This window comes from Lynx rufus, unplaced genomic scaffold, assembly GCF_022079265.1.
Source record: "Lynx rufus isolate CCGP_SWC_20201006 ecotype Redwood Valley unplaced genomic scaffold, mLynRuf1.p SCAF_2, whole genome shotgun sequence".
Taxonomy (NCBI): Eukaryota; Metazoa; Chordata; class Mammalia; order Carnivora; family Felidae; genus Lynx; species Lynx rufus.
The window spans coordinates 12560699-12576990 of record NW_025814834.1 but is presented as its reverse complement, the minus strand read 5'-3'; positions in this window follow the sequence as shown (position 1 = coordinate 12576990).

Here is a 16292-nt window from a genome sequence, read left to right as displayed (position 1 = left end):
TATATGAGACCCAAAGTTGGTACCATATGCAAAGTTGTAAATTTTTTTTAATGTTTAGTTATTATTGAGAGAGACAGAGACAGAGACAGAGCACAAGCAGAGGAGGGGCAGAGAGAGAAGGAGACACAGAATATGAAGCAGGTTCCAGGCTCCGAGCTGTTAGCAGAGCCCGATGCTGGGCTTGAACACATGAACCATGAGATCATGACCTGAGCTGAAGTCAGACACCAACTGACTGAGCCACCCACGCACCACCCCCCCACCCTGCCCCATATGCAAAGTTATAATGAGAGCTAAATGGTAAAGAGAATTCTATGGTCTAGAAACTCCCCAGAATCTGGTTAATATCAAGGCCCAGCAACATCACTCCAGAGAAATTGGCACACTTGTGTCCCAAGATACAAATAGTCATTGTTGTAAAACTCCTAGGCAACACCAACTCAAATGTAACCATTGTTGAAACGAGTAAATAAACTGTGGTCTACTCACAAGACGAAAATGAACTATGGCTCAACATAACCCAGCAACTGACTGTCCTGAGGGGCTCTTTTTTTTTTTTTTTAAGTTTTCTGGCCAAAAGTTGAGCTCTTCTCAAAGATAATGCTGTCCATGGGTGTGATGAGGCTCTTGAGCTAGCCCTCTGGTCAAAGGTGGGAAACAAAGTGTGAAGCGAATAAACAGGGACTCACCACTGCTCTTGGTCATTCTCTGGGTTTTATCTTCTCTGCTTAATCTGCCTTCTCCCCTTTTCTTTCCAGAGTCCTCCATTGTGCCCCAACCCTTTCTTTTCATCAGTGTGAGGTGGTGGGCTTCAGCCATCTTGGTTGGTAATAGAACTAAGTGCCTGCAGATTTTGATGTGATATTCTTATGTTTATGTCCATCACTGCTCTGTGAAATTGGGGTGTCTCTGCCTCCTCTCTCCGTGTTTTTTTTTTTTAAATCAGTCTTGCTAGAAATATATCGGCTTAATTAATCTTGTCAGAGAACTGACTTTGATTTTGATTTTTCTTTATTGTGCGTCAGATTTTTATGATTCTCGTTCTTATTTTTATACTTTCTTTGGTTCAGAAAAAAAAAGTTTCCAGTTCTATTGAGATACAATTGACAAATAAGAATTGTATAGATTTAAGGTGTACAATGTGATGATTCCATAGGTGTTTACGTTGTGAAATGATTGCCGCAATAAAAATAACACATCCATAACCTCACATAGTTACCATTTGTGTGTGTGATGAAAACATATAAAATGTATTCTTTTAACAAATTTTAAGTGTACAATATTGTACTATTAACTGGCATCACTATGCTGTATGTGAGACTCCCCCAGAACTTACTCATTTTATAAGTGAAAGTTGGTACCGTGACTAGCATACATCTCCCCATTTTCCTACTCCTCGGCCCGGAGCACCACTATTTTATTCTCTGCTAATATGAGTTCACCTTTTTTGCATTCCACATTTAAGTGATATCATGCAACATTTGTCTTTCTGTGTTCGGCTTATTTCACTTAGCATAATGTCCTCCAAGTTCATCCATGTTGTTAAAAATTGCAGGATTTCCTTCTTTCTTAGGTCTGAATAATATTCCAGTGCGTGTGTGTGTGTGTGTGTGTATGTGTGTGTGTGTGTTACATTTTATCCATTCATCTCTTGATGGACAGTTAGGTTTTTCCATATTTTGGCTATTAAAAAAATAATGCTGCACTGAACATAGGGGTGCAGACATCTCTTTGAGATAGTGATTTCATTTCTTTCAGATATATATACCCAAAAGTGGAATTGTCGGGTCATATGGTAATTATACTTTTATTTATTTATTTATTTATTTATTTATTTATTTATTTTTGAGAAATCTCTGTGCTGTTTCCATAGTGGCTGCATCGATTTACATTCCCACCAACAGTGCACACAAGTTCTTTTTATTCCATCTCCTCCTACACTGTTTTCTCTTGTCTTTTTGACAATAGCCATCCTAACAGGTGTGAGATGAGCTCTCACTGTGATTTTGATTTTCATTCCCCTGGTTAGTGATGTCGAGAACCTTTTCATGTACCTATTAGACATTTGACATGCCTCACACTCTACACAACATTAACTCAAAATGAGCTAATGTTACCAGCCTTTTAAAAGAAAACATAGGATAAAAATCTTCGCGGCTTTCAATTAGGCACAAACTTCTCCACCTGGACATGACAAGCCCAAATTTAGTGAAAAAATGATAAAATTAGACCCCATCAACATTCCAAATTCTGGTCCTCAAAAGATACCATTAAGCAAACAATAAGGCAACTCACAGCCCAGTAAAATATTTTTGCAAATCCCTTGACAACATACTTTATTCCCCCAGAAAATACATGGAATTCTTAAAACACAATAAGAAAAGCAATACAAAAAATGGTCAAATGATGTGAATACACACTTGCCAAATAAAGTGTCTATTTGTCAATAAGCACATGTAAAGATGCTCAGCATTACCAGTTATCAGAAAAACACAGAAGAAAGCCAGGACATATCCTTGCATCCCCACTAGAATGTCTCCTGTTAAGTCCAACCTTACCAAGTACTAGTGAGGATGTGTAGCAGCTGGAAATCTCATTATTGTTGATAGAAATGCACATTGGTGTACATTACCATGTGACTCAACAGTTACACTCATAAGTCTTTACCCAACAGAAATAAAACATATTCCCCCAAATCTTCTTAGCAACTTTATAAAAGCCCCAACTGTAAGCAACTCAAATGGCCATCAACTGGTAAATGGATAAACAAATTGTGATACATTCATACGGTGGAATGTGAGTCAACAGTGAAAACAAGAAAAAATATTAACATATGTGAGAATATGGATGACTCTCACAAAAGTATGTTAGATGGAAGAAGACAGTCACACAGACACGCAAAACCATACTGTATAGTTGTATACAAATGACACGCTAGGAAGGCAAAAATATTGTGACAGCAAATCAGTGGTTGCCTGATGCTGGTTTTGGTGCTGTAGTATATTAAATATACTATAAAGATGAATGGAAAACAAACCATGCTGTATTTTGATGGTGGTGATGGCTGTGGAATATAATTACCAATATTCTTCAAACTGTATGCTAAAAATTGGTAAATTTCCCTCTATGTAAACAATGCCGTAACAAGAACAAATATGTTAGGGACTGCTGGTATACAAAGCACCATTCTAGTACATGCAAACAAGTGTACTGGCTTGGATTTGAGCACATATCCGTCTATAGGAATAGAGCTATTATAACAAAATGCCACAGAGAAGATATCTTAAACAAACAAACAAAAAAATTGTGTTCTCAAAGTTCTGGAGGTTGGAAGTCCAAAAGCAAGTTGTTGGTAAGTTTGGTTTTCGCTGAGTCCTCTCACCGTGGCCTGTAGATGGCCATCTTCTGGCTGTGTCCTTACATGACCTGCCTCTGGGTGCATGCATCGCTGCTGTCCCTTCCTCTTCTTGTGAGGACACTGGTCATATTGGATTAGAGCCCCCACCCATATAACCCCATTTAACCCAAAGTACCTCTTGAAAGACCCAGTCTCCAAATACACATTAGGGGTCAGAGCTTCGACATGAATGTTGAGGGGCCAGTAAATCTTTAGGAATACATTTGAGAAGAAGAAGTCCATATTTTCTAGTACTTGCATAACAGGCATCAGAAAAACATTGCAAATGCTAATCTGGTAATTAAGTTCCAGCTAATATACAAATTCTATAACTATGGAAGTCACGAGAGAAGTCATTAGGAAACTACGTATTTCAAAAGACAAGATAAAAGTTAAATTTCAGATTTTATGAGGAACCTCAAAAGTTAACCTAATTATATCTGAAAAAAATGAAAAAAAAAAGAAATATAAGCAAATGAAATGGCTGAATTAAGGTTCATAACCTCTTGAACTCAAAGCAGGATCTGGGATAGTATACTTAATACTATTATCACCATGAAATTAGACATAGATTTTGATCTGCTTTGTAAATATTTAATTTAACAACCATAAAATTAGTATTAATGAAAGAAAATAATATTTATCTCATATTTTCATATTTTTCATATTGATTCCTGACTTCACACAATAATACTTTCCCCAAGACATGTACTGTAATTCTAAACCTATGAGAGAAAGATTTTCAAGAAATTACTCTTGGAATTATTAGGAAAATGTTTTCAGAATTTCAGTGTTTTCAGAAAACCACCCTACAATAAGAAAGTAAATAAAATTCTAGATAGTGTATTTATTATGACATGGCTGATGTTTCAAACATTTAAAAAAGGCGAATTAGTTGAGTCTCAAAAGGGAATAGCAAATACAAACAATTCTTGGTGGGATAGAATAGTGAATTCGATGACATGATTCAGCCTCTGTGCGTTGTATTACTATATTTGTGTAATTTTAGCATTAAAATTTGCCATTTACAAATACTCAGAGGAATCTTTGAATAATAGTAGTGATACTTTGAAATACACCTATATTCTGACCTAAACACATAGGTTGAATAATAATATTTGGCTGGCAAGTTTTTCAGCAAAAAAGTAAAAATTCAGTTTCATATGTCTTACAGATTGAATACACAGAAGATTAAATTTACTTTTCAATCCAGCTACTTCCTGTTAGAGAGAAACTTTTACTGTATGTCTTACCACCTGCACATCAATTAATATTGACACAAAGGTAAATTTCAATCAACCACATAATACATATCATTTATAGCATCTCTTATTTATGGAGGATTAATCTACAAACAATTCATTGAATTCCAAGAGTTCGTGCTGCTTTTTGCAATTGCATTCTTGTGTCCCCGCTGAAGCTGGGAAAGAAAGGAAAGAAAAGAAGCATGGGAAAAAAGGAAGACAACTTTTTGTTTTGTTTTGTTTTTTAGCCTTCTGAATACTAGTAGAACTACCTTGATGTGATAATCCATTTTTGGGCCACCCAATAAAGTAGCTACTAGGCACATTTGGCTATGGAACACTTGAAATGTTCCTCAACCAAACTGAGATGTCCTGTAAGTATATAATACACACCTAAACTTGAAAACTTAGTATTAAAAGAAAGAGTGCAAAGTAGCCTGTTAATAAATATTTCACGTGGATTACGTATTGAAATGAATACTTTGGATATATTTGAGTACGTATGTGCATATAGTGGATATATTGGGTTAAGTAATGTATATTGTTAAATCTATTGGGGGTTTTTTAGTTGTTTTTTTTTTTAATTTAGCTACTAGAAAATTTATGGTATTTTTTTAAATTTTTTAAAAATTTTTATTTTTTTTATTTTTTTTTTTCAACGTTTATTTATTTTTGGGACAGAGAGAGACAGAGCATGAACGGGGGAGGGGCAGAGAGAGAGGGAGACACAGAATCGGAAACAGGCTCCAGGCTCTGAGCCATCAGCCCAGAGCCTGACGCGGGGCTCGAACTCCCGGACCGTGAGATCGTGACCTGGCTGAAGTCGGACGCTTAACCGACTGCGCCACCCAGGCGCCCCAAAAATTTTTATTTATTTTTTGAGAGAGAGAGAGGGCATGAGCAGGGGAGGGGCAGAGACAGAGGGAGACACAGAATCTGAAGCAGGCCCCAGGCTCTGAGCTGTCAGCACAGAGCCCAACGCGGGGCTCCAACCCACGAACCGTGAGATCATGCCCTGAGCTGAAGTGGGACGCTTAACCGATTGAGCCACCCAGGAGCCTCATAGAACATTTTTCATTACACACGGGGCTCACATATTTTTATTTTTATCTAGGACTGAATTAGAGAGTTACTTATCCTTACTTCATTTTATTCATTTGGGTAATTAAAAAAAATTAATGTTTATTTTGTTTTTGAGAAAGAGAGAGGTAGAGTGTGAGTGCAGGAGGGACAGACAGAAAGACACAGAATCCAAAGCAGGCTCCAGGCTCTAAGCTGTCAGCACAGAGCCGGATGCAGGACTCAAACCCACAAACTGTGAGACCATGACCCAAGCTGAAGTCAGATGCTTAACCCACTGAGCCACCTAGGTTCCCCTGGGTAATCAACTTTTAAATTACGTTTTTAAAAACATTTTGAAGAAAACCAATGAGCTACCTGATAAATGATTTTAAGAAAGGAACTGCCATGTGGAATTGAGGTACTGTATTGTTTGGGGGCATAAGATACCTGCCAGGAGACTGAATCCTCCCTTCTCGTCTGGACAACCCACAGACTCACCAACCTGGGTTCAACACTGAAGCGATAAGTAGATACCGATGCCTAATTCTGGAGGTCAGTAGGACGCTCCTTTTGCTGTCGCCAATTTAAATTTTTTCTATTACAAATTTGTTTTTTCATTTCTCAAAACAACTGAAAAAGAAAAAAATCCATATAAAGAAATAGAAATGCTTTTAATATCTATAGGAATGAACCATGATTATTTATTTCTAAGTTTTATACATATTTGCATATAATGTGTTTCCGGTACATAGAAAAAAAATTGTCTACTCAGTACTAATTCCATTTGGAAACTTAACCACTTTCTCAATTTTCAAAGACTTCTTAGCTGAAAAGCTTTAACACTGATGTGCTACATTGAATTTTATGTTCTTTATTCCCAAGTATTGTGATCATCTGCTAGGATTTCAGAGAGTGGGGGGCTCGTTATGATGCATGACAAGATATGCTGAAAGCAAATGACTCAGATGTTGAAAAATAAGATTAGCGCAAGCCTATTCCACTTTTAGTAAATTATGTATATTTTTTGCCCACTGGCATAACTACCTCTTTTTCATACCTGATTTGACACATACAGAGAGCATATTATTCATCGAGCTTCAGTATCTGTCATCTCCAATTATGTGAAATTGACTGGTGCGTTTGCAGCCAAGTTTCTAAGCATTTTCTTGATCTTTACATTCTTGTAATTCTAGCACAAATTATAGACAGAATTCCCCAAAAAAGAAATGGCAAGGTATTTAAATAGATACTGGAGATTCTTAAAAATATAAGTGCGGGCATGATTAAGCAATAGCTTTTTTTAAGTATATTAAATAGGTATCTCCTTAGTCTATGGTAGGTTTTGTGTGTGTGTGTTTACTTATTGACATTATTAATAATGGTTTATACTTCCAAAGTATATTCCACTAGTACTGATTCCTGTAGTTAGGACAGTGTCAGAATTTCTACTGAAGAGATATTATTTAATGGGTGAGGACAAATCATTGTCTTTGTCTACATCTGTGATAACTGTTGGCTTCAGAATATGTGACACTGATATTAAAAAATGCTAAGACTTGGCAAATTGGTTCATTATTATCCTCTGTGCTTTTCTGTATGCTAGACATATTTTGTTTAGCAATCCTATTTAGAGATTCGTAATGTGGTCATAAAATTTGTTCTCAATTGGAGTTTAGACACCATTTACTATGTACAAATAATGAAATATATGTATTTTCCTTAAGTGTCTCATGTTATTAATTCAGCTCAATGAGTGATTATAATGCCTTCCAAAGCACTACAAATATAGAAATAAATATTTCTGTTGTAACAAGGTAAGACATGTTACATTTAATGTGGCTCAATGAGATCTACCTAGACAACAATAAAGTCAGAAATCTCGAAGCTCATGCTGTAACATCATTGGTCTTCTTGTTCTAAATGTCTCCTCTCTCACAGAGATGCTGAGAACACCTGACTACACAGGACTCTACAGACATAGATCTGGCTGTAGTCGTCCTTCCCACACAGCTTAAATTAAATTAGACAAACACAAATTATTTATTGCCTTAACTAAGTACCAGGCACTGTATTAGGAACAAATCGGAATGGCAACATCAGAACAAAACAAACTCCAACAATGCCACAAGGGGTGAGTGGAACACTGGTAAAGAAAGAAATGCAGAAAGAAACAATACAAGCCAAGACCAATTGTAATTGCCAAATGGGAGACACGGGATGCTGTCGATTTTCAGTGGTGTGATAGTGGATATGCATTTGGGACAGTCGGAACATACATTCTGTATGATAGCTGTCCTTTGGAATTTGTTGAAATGTGCTTTCTAGCCCGGTAGATGGTCAATATTGATTAATATCTGTGTGTGCTTGAAAAGAACATATATCCCCCCCCAAGGTTGGAGAAAGCATTTGGTACATGTCTATTAGATGAAGGTTGGTGATTGTGTTCAAATATTGTACACCCTTCCCCCCTCAGTGCTTTCTCGTTTTCTTCTTGGCTGCTCTCTTGATCCGTCATTGAGAGGGCTGGATTCGTTCATTTATCATTAAAGTTTTGTGGATTTTTGCTTTAAAGAGTTTGAATCCTTGGCATGAATGGAGTAAGACTGAAGATGGAGAGAAACACAGGAGGAAGGTTTGCGAGATTGAAGGGAGGACTGAGTCAAGGCGTTACGGGGACAATGTAATGGAGGGGATTCCTGAAAGAAGGGTGGTTGGAGCAGCTTGGCTTCTCTAGAGGAATTTAATCAATGAAAACATTTGATCAGTGCTGGTTTGTTTTTGTTTTTGTTTCTGGGTTTTTTTGGTTTGTTTGTTTTGTTTTGTTTTCGTTTGTTTTTTTCTTCTTCTTTCGTGTGCTAGGGAAGAATTCTGCGAAAAGTACCAATCATTTAGAGAGACACTTGCTCAGACTCTTAACCCTCAGAAAAAATCTTGTATAGCTAACGATGCCATTTATGTGCCTGAGACCTGAAAGCCTCTGTATATTAACGTATTTCTAAGAAAAACAAAGTTTTTTTTCCAGGTAAGAATTAAATAGTGGAGTGCAGGTACGGAATTTATATGTTGTGATTGTAATGCTAGATTTAAGCTATGAAAAAGATTTCCAAAGATACATTGCTATTACCTACTTTACAACATATAGTTTGTGATTTGTGAGCCAGAGATCTGTGTGTGTTAATTCATATACAGAGCTGTACATATATTTAAATGGCATTCATGTGTATAGATTTTCTATATACACAGTAAAGGTAAGCCTCTCATCTACAGCGAATCCTAACCACTTGAAGTATACAGTCATTTCCTTTTTCTGGAAAATGGTCCATTAGAAGAACCGGCCTATTACTGGGTATGTGTATAATGATCCTTTAATATAGTTGGAAATAAAATACAGAGTTTAGAGACGTGGTCTTTGCCCTCAAGAGATTTGTAGGTTACAGAAAGTAAGCTTCATGCCAGCTTTCCATGTAGATATTTATACTAAATCGCTTAATAGGATTTTTATTCTCAAGTGATTACATTTGTCCCATAGAAATTGCGCCGTATTTTGCTTTTTACTTTTTAAGGATTATTCACTGTTTGATATTCATGGTAGACAAGGAGATCCGCCTCCAATATTCACTCCAGAGAAGGACTGCTGCTGTTGCTTGTGGTGCTGACCATAAATAGCCTCTTCAGGTCCTCCTCAGTCACAGAGAGCCTCTGCTTGACAGAACGCCTTTCCAGGGGTGGCCCATATCCAGGGACTGACCTCTGGGGGGTGCCAAAGCCCAGACATTTTGACTCATTGAGGGACAAGTCTGACAGACTTGTCTCCTGTACTCCTGAGCTCTCCACGTGTCTGGCCAAGGCTTTGCTGGGCTTGCCAGGAAGTCTGACTTCTCTCCCTTCGCCCAACCATCCTGCTGGTCCCTCCATTTCTCAGGTGTTGATGCCTGACAAACACCCTTCACACCAAACTCTGCTCACCTTCTGTGTCTAAAAATCACTATATGCAACAGTCTAAAAATCATAAGTGGAAAATGCTTATAAAATGGGAAAAGAAGTGTTTTCTTTTTGACATTCGGTTTTCTGTGTCTAATGTTATGAGGCGGTAAGTAGTTGTCTAAAATCTCTATCATGCTTCCAGATGTTGATTTCTTTGAAGCTACACGATTTAATGCAACCTCAATTGGCTTTTGCAACCCCAGGTTCAAATTTGAATGTGATATTTCAGCCCCTGGTGCTACTGTTGTAACCTCTTCTCTAGTGAATCAGAATAATGGGAGTTAGGTAGGTGCATCCTCTATAACTGTCAAGTTGGCTCTGCTGGTATTATCTTCTTTGAAATTCTTGTAAGAAGAAGATCAAAGGTAGCTCAGATCTTCATCTTAAACCATAGATTATGAGTCAACCAGGGTTGGCCTCAGACAAATATCTGGTGTGTATTTAGTCATGCGGTCATACAGTGAGTCAGTGTTCTAATCGGGGGCAGAGTAAATCAGTTGAGGTTCCTTGCCCACCATGTCAAACTTACAAGTACTCTTTTCAGAGAGAGTATATATGCATTTTTGGGGGCATATTTGGTTTTGTTTGTACATTATTATGCTTTTCTTCCCACAACCACAAGACAAAGATATTAATTGCAGTAAAAAATAAAGTTATAAGCCTCTGGCAAGCTAAAATTGAGAGCAAGACATCAAAGGGATGTCTGTCTCTGCACTTTTAGAGGTAAAAATGGATATTTCATAGCCAGAGAAGGAGAGAAACAGGGAGATGAAGTGATTCACCTCAGATTACAAACCAAGGAGGTGGCCAAACTTGGGCTCAAATCCAACTGTAGTGGCTAACGTTTAACCACATTATCCAGCATTTCACTCAGACTTCTTTGGTTGACTCGTATTGATGTAATCAAAAGGACATTCTTCAAAATTCAACATGGCACTGATACTTATCAAGAACCTACTATACGCCAGGTACTGTTTCAGGCATAGCATATAAGACAGGTAACCAGACGGGCAAGTTTCAGGGAGTTTACTTTCTAGCAAAGATTAATTTTGTTTTCTGCAAAAAACCACTTACAACATATCAATACAAATAAATAAGTACTTAAACCCAAAGATGATGAAAAAGACAACCTTGGCTATTCTTCCTGAGATTTAATCCAGAATGATCTTTTTCTCTTGGCACTGGCTCCATCAGGCTAGCATAAGGACCGCCACTGAATACGGTTGCAAAAAAAAATTAATGATTATTTAGTTTTGAGGGAGAGAGAGAGAGAGAGATAAGGGGAGGGGCAGAGAGACAGGGAGACAGAGGATCCGAAGCATATAGGTACAGAGCCAGGAGCGGGGCTCGAACTCACCAACCAAACCATAAGATCGTGACCTGAGTTGAAGTCAGACCGACTGAGTTACCCAGGCATCCCTATTAAATGAGATTTTGAGTTAGAAGAAGGACAGTGGACTGGGCCATGTTTTTCTAAATTAAGGTAGCATTTGCATTGTAATACTTAAAAGTAACTTCTTGAGCCATTTTATCTTTCTTTGCAGAAGACCTCACAGGTCAGTTGTCAGAGCAGCTAATGTTCTGTTCCAGTGCATAATGAATTCTCAATGGTGAGAAGTGTGCAATAAGGAGACTCAAGGAATCACAGATTCCGTGGAATATAGTGGATAATGGGTCTTCAAAAAGTCATCTGTTGGCAGATTTTGCTATTCTGATTTTATAGCATCCTGTGCACCTCCTTCCTATCACTTATTATGATAAAAATTTAATCAGAGGCGTCTAGGTGGCTCAGTCAGTTGAGCATCTGACTTCTTTAGCTCAGGTTATGATCTTGTGGTGCACGAGTTTGAGCCCTGTGTCGGGCTCTGTGCTGACGGCTCTCAGAGCCTGGAATCTGCTTCGGATTCTGTCTCTCCCTCTCTTTTTGCCCCTGCCCCACTCATGCTCTCTCTCTCTCTCTCTCTCTCTTTCTCTCACACACACAAATAAATTTAAAAATTTTTTTAATTAATTGTATTCAATGACTTATTTCTAAATATTCTTCTTCGTGGAGAAGCAGCTTAGTTACATGGTGAACAGCAAGGACTCAGAGCCAGTCTATTAGGGCTCATTTCCTGCTTGGGCTAATTACCAGCCGTGCAGCCTTGGACACATCACTAAAACCCCCTGTGGGTCAGTTCTCAAGTGTAAAGTAAGAACACCACCCTACTCATAAAGTTATTTGAGATTCAGATGAGTTAATATTTGTAAAGTACTTAAAACAGTGCTTAGTGTACAATAAGTATCATACAACTACTTGTAAAATGAATAAAAATAGAATCTTTCTTCTCTGCCGGTAAAAGGAAGAGGAAAGATATTTGCCTTAATAACTGCTAATATTCTCCTTTCCTCTAACTATGGTTGCACGTTGAGTGTTTCAAAAATGTATTATCTAATGAATGAATGAATGAATGGATGAAGTTTTTGAGGCCCAGAATGGTAAAAGGATCTTCTCAAGATCATGCATCTTAGTGCTGTAGGTTCTCCAGTGGTATCATAGGGCCAGTGGTACTGCTGATTCCCTGTTGTCTCCCTTGGCACAAATATTTCATTTGCCATGACAGCAGCCCTCAACTTTAGGAATCAAATCTCTACCTCACAGATTAGGCAATTGGAAGAGGTTAAATAACTTATTCAAAGTCACGGAGATGGTTTGAACAGGGTCTCGGGTCAAAAGCGAGTCATTGTGATAGCAAGTTCACATTGGCGCCGTGCTAAACAGCTGTACATTGAGAGAGGGTTTGGTGAAATCAGGGAGGGAAGACTGAAATCCACAGGAGAAAGCCACAGAGGCATAAGAACAAACAATATAACAGGACAGGTGCTAGAAGGATTTGCTTTTCAAAAGACTTCTCATCTCCTGGATTCCTCTCTAAGCCAAATCAAACCCAACATTTTTAGCGATATTCCACTGAATGTTGCTGTGTGTAAAATAGACTTAAGCAAACTATTAGTGCTTTTAATGTTTGGGATGAACAAAAAAATGCATAGAAGGTATTTTCTCAGTGAGAAATTTAAGACAGAATAGCTTTCATTGGATGTTGCACAAATGTAATAAAATCAAGGAAGAAATCATTCCATCCATAGCCATAAATCGTGGTGTGCGAAGCACAATTCATAACTAGGTGCTCACATCTACGATTTAGGAAAAGAAAGTAGAATGGGGAAAAGAGCTCAGACAATTGTTGCCAATGATGCAAAGCTACCCGAGGAATCCTATGCTAGGGCTAAGACTTCTCTGTGCCAGGAGAACGCAAGTAGGAAAATCTGCAGAAGGATAGAACTGACTCGCACGAGCACATCTTGTCTATTCTCCCTGAATTGAGCCTGAGTCCTGTTAGATTCCATTTTACTGCAATGTCTTATAATTGGATTATTGCAGGGCATATGGGGCAATAATAAGTGTGACGCAACAGGATCCTAACAGATTGTTCCTGAAAAGCACAAGAAAGTTGCTCTTATTTCTAAGCATGATCCAGGGCAGAGACACAAAAACATTTGAGAAGGGTCAATATGACAGTTACGGCGGTCCCCTGAGCTACATATCATCTCCTTGAATAGCTCGAATCTACTCTTTATTATTCCATAAGGTATCTCCAAGCAAATAATCTGTGTGGAGCTGATCACACCTGGAGGTTGAATGCATTCTCCTCTGTTTAAAAACATTGGGATTCTTTTCACAGGAGGACCGCTCCCTAAAACCTGAAACAAACCGGAGGCTGTACCAGGGGCAAACCCCAAACCCTTGTTGCTTGCCTTATTTACAGCTGAATCCACTTCATTGTCTTGTTTGTGATTCAATTTGCTTTGCTTAGCTTCCGTCCTGAAGGGGTCAATTTAAGCTCAATGACTGTTGTGTCAAAACACATTTCAGATTATCCCTGTATAAAATCAACACTTCACAGTGACTGGACTCCATGAAGCAAATTTCAAATTTAGTTACAGCAACCAACCAAGGATTTTTTTCGGTTCCAGGAACCCTTATTTATTCATAAGGGCCTTGATAGATCTTTGAAATAAAAACATGGTTATAGAGAGAAATGATAGGTGATATAGCAAAAGGCTTAAGACTGGGTCTGGTCTAGAGAATGGGATTTTGGTCTCACCTGTTTCACTAACTGCTCCTGAAAATTAATTGGAAGGCTGAGAAATTTGATTAAATGTCCATTCCTTCAGCCATAGAAAAGGGGAGGTTGAACTAGATGACCCTAAAGGACGTTTTCCAGGTTTTGTCTTTTATGAAAACACAGCAAGCTGGTGAAATATGTGGTTAAAGCTGATAAATGTAAGATCCGCTCCATTTGTGAATGACCTAGAACTTGCTGTAAAAACAGAGAAGATAAACAGACTGAGGGCGGAAAGGCAGCAGAAATGGCAGCTGTAATTGAGATATTTTAATAAGGAAACCATCCAGGATGAACCTTTATGGAGTTTCTTTTATCCAGAGAGCATTTTGTCGGAGTACTTAAAACTCTTGAACAACAGCCCGAGGAGGTAGGTGCTGGCCCATTTCACATATTCGTTAACGTGTCAAAGTTACTGGAAACGTGTTACTGGAAAAGACAGATTTAACCGAGGGTCTGTCAAGTCTCAAAGCAAACAGGGTGCCTACAAATCAGATACTGTATTCTGAATCAAGCCAACAAAGTCAAACAGCAAAACAATAACAAAAATCCAGACCCTAACTCACATTTGATCAAACAGCAGGAACCCCTCTTTCACGGTAAGAAGCACACATACTTAAGCCTTTTGGAAACTCTTCTGAGCAAACAAAAGTACGTGCGAGCTCCCTGGGGCTGAATAGTGCGGCCACGGTGGAATGTTGTGGCAATATAAATTACAGAGAGGATGCATGGCTTTTCATCTCGTGCCCTCACCCGCAGATGTCTGTGGGATGAAAGCAGAAATCCCTGCCAGCCACCCGGGTCCTGTAGTTCTGACACCCTGTAATCCTCCTCTGGCCATAACCTCCCTCTTGATCCACGAAACCTCCTTCTCCGGCCACTTTATTGTACACATTTCAGTTGAAAAGCCTAAGTCACATCGCAATTAATTTTGCCTTGAGAATTTCACAACATCCTTTGAGATCACAACCACCCCGAGAATATTGTGCAATTGGGACTGGAATCTCTTGCCTAAGTTATAACTTTGTGAAAGAAAGCGGGTAAAAGTGGGGAAGCGATCTTGCTTAAAACGATCAAGTCGGGGTTGGACAGGAGGAAGTTTCGAAGTGGCCAGTAACCCTGGTAAAAATGTGCCTCGTCCGAGTTATCATGTTGAAGGTTCCTATCTTCTTACAGTGTTTTTCCGGGCAGTGTGCTTGTGCTTGCCCTAAAAAAATATCAAGCTATTTTGTGTGTGTTTTTTTCTTCCCCTCTGGGACATGCCTTTTGTACGCTATCCTGACTCATCACTGTTCATTTAAAATAATATAAATAAGCAAATACATGACTCAATAAATGTGATGAGTAAGGAGAAAAGGGTGGTTGACTAGCCAACTCAGTCCCACATTTTAATTAAAAAGCGTGTCTCACACACCATCAATAAGTTTTCGAGTGACCTGTCATGACCAGTTCTAACAGCAAAGCATGCCATTCACCCTTCCCTAATAAATTGGCAGATTATGCTAATATAAGAAAGGGAAGCTATCAATTTTATGTGTGCCAGCCAAGCCGTGCCATTGATTTCATAATTTATGATACGCGCTTGGAAGAGGGAGATGGCTAAGGACAGGGTTTCACAAACAGAATAAAATGTTACAGGAAGGTAATCAATTAGAGGTAGTTGACAAATAGGGGGGAAAACATTGCAAAATATTATGCTTTCCTAATGGCCAAACACTCATATATTCAGTATCACGTTATATCTGTATTCACCTTTCAACAGAGAGTCTGTGATAATAACACATGCATGTCAATTATTAAGATTAGGTAATTGACATTTTCTCAGAAGTATTTGACTTAAAAAGCCATGAAGACTCAATTAATCGGGAGCCAAAATTTCTTCCTTTCAGAAATAAAGGAAACTGCATAAAATAAGGTAATATTGGGCGTCTGGGTGGCTCAGTCGGTTGCATGTCTGACTTCAGCTCAGTCATGATCTCGCGGTCAGTGAGTTCGAGCCCCACATCGGGCACTGTGCTGACAGCTCAGAGCCTGGAGCCTGTTTCGAATTCTGTGTCTCCCTCTCCTCTGCTCCTCCTCTGCTCACACTCTGTCTCTCTCTGTCTCTCAGAAATCAATAAACATTATTTTTTTAAAAAAGAAAAGTAATATTAACCCCGCCAATAAAGTTTTAAAAATCACTCTATGGCTTCTTATATTTTGTTCCTATACATGATCTTCTTCTATAGAAAAACCATTTTGGTTATTCCACATTCTTATAAAAATGAGAATTTGCAATAGCAGTGGGAATTTAGGGACTCATAGGGAAATCTGGGATACATTTATGGTCAGATAGGACAAGATGATAGTTTAATATACACAAATTGCACATTGTATGTTACATGTATAGCCAAATTAGTCGCTTGTCACTAGTTAATAGATTCGATTTTGTCCTTAAATCCA